This window comes from Magnolia sinica, chromosome 18, assembly GCF_029962835.1.
Source record: "Magnolia sinica isolate HGM2019 chromosome 18, MsV1, whole genome shotgun sequence".
Taxonomy (NCBI): Eukaryota; Viridiplantae; Streptophyta; class Magnoliopsida; order Magnoliales; family Magnoliaceae; genus Magnolia; species Magnolia sinica.
Window position 1 is genome coordinate 1762095 of NC_080590.1, and position 1113 is coordinate 1763207.

Here is a 1113-nt window from a genome sequence, read left to right on the forward strand (position 1 = left end):
ATGCATGATGTATGTGTTTTTATCCGTATTGTCTATCTATTTTGACAAACCATTTTAAATGACTAGTCAAAAATAGGGTAAATCTAATGCTCAGGCAGACCAAATTGCAGAAAATAGTGGGGATTGAATGCATACCCTTGGAAAACTTGGATCATATATATATATATATATATATATATATATGCATTCATGTGTTCCCTTCATTCAAGTCTACGTGGCCTTATGAATGGCGTTGGATGGTAAATAAACATCATGACAGGCTGTAGGAAAGTTTCAATGATGGGGTCATTGTCATCACTGCTTTGTGGATAAAACACATATCACAATGGACCCCACAGATCCCTTGACTGGAAGGTCTGTCTCTACCTTGGTCCCTGCAGGGAGAATGCCAGGGAGTGAGGATGGGTTGCTAGCAACAGACAGGGACTTGAGAGGCTACATGATGTACGGATATTATCCTCACCGTCCATCCATTTTTGTATATAGTTTTAAGGTGCAAGCCCAAAAATGAAGCAAATCCAAGGCTGAGTAATCACTAGTGGGGATTAAACACTTTCTTTCTTAGGGGCTACAAAAGTTCTGAATCAAGATGATATTTGTGTTTTCTCTTCATCTAGGTCTACGTGACTTCATAAACGGTGGTTGGTCCTACGAAGGTTTCAACAATAATTGTCATTATTATTGTTGCTTTCTATGTGTGGTCCACTTTGACCATTGGATCTGCTTCATTTTTGGGCTTGTACCCTAAAATGACCCTAAAATGATATGAAAAAAAAGAAGAGAAAAAGAAAGGGTGGACGTTGTGTATAAAACAGGTGTAGATAAAACCTACATACATCACAGTGCGTCATCAGAGTCCCAGTCAGTCACGCCACGGGCCGGGCAGTACCTCAATCCGTGTTTATTTAGAGCAGGGTTCTACAAAACTCGTCCGTGTCAAATGGTACGGGAGGCACACCGGACAATAAGCTGGGACGTATTGAAGCTGCCTGCCTCCATCTAAACCGAAGTAACCAGTATCTTTTGTCGCATTAGCATACGTGCTACAATAATTGGGCATGGAATGGACAGTGTGGGTCCCATGGGCGCGTGAAAATATGCACGGCTAAAACG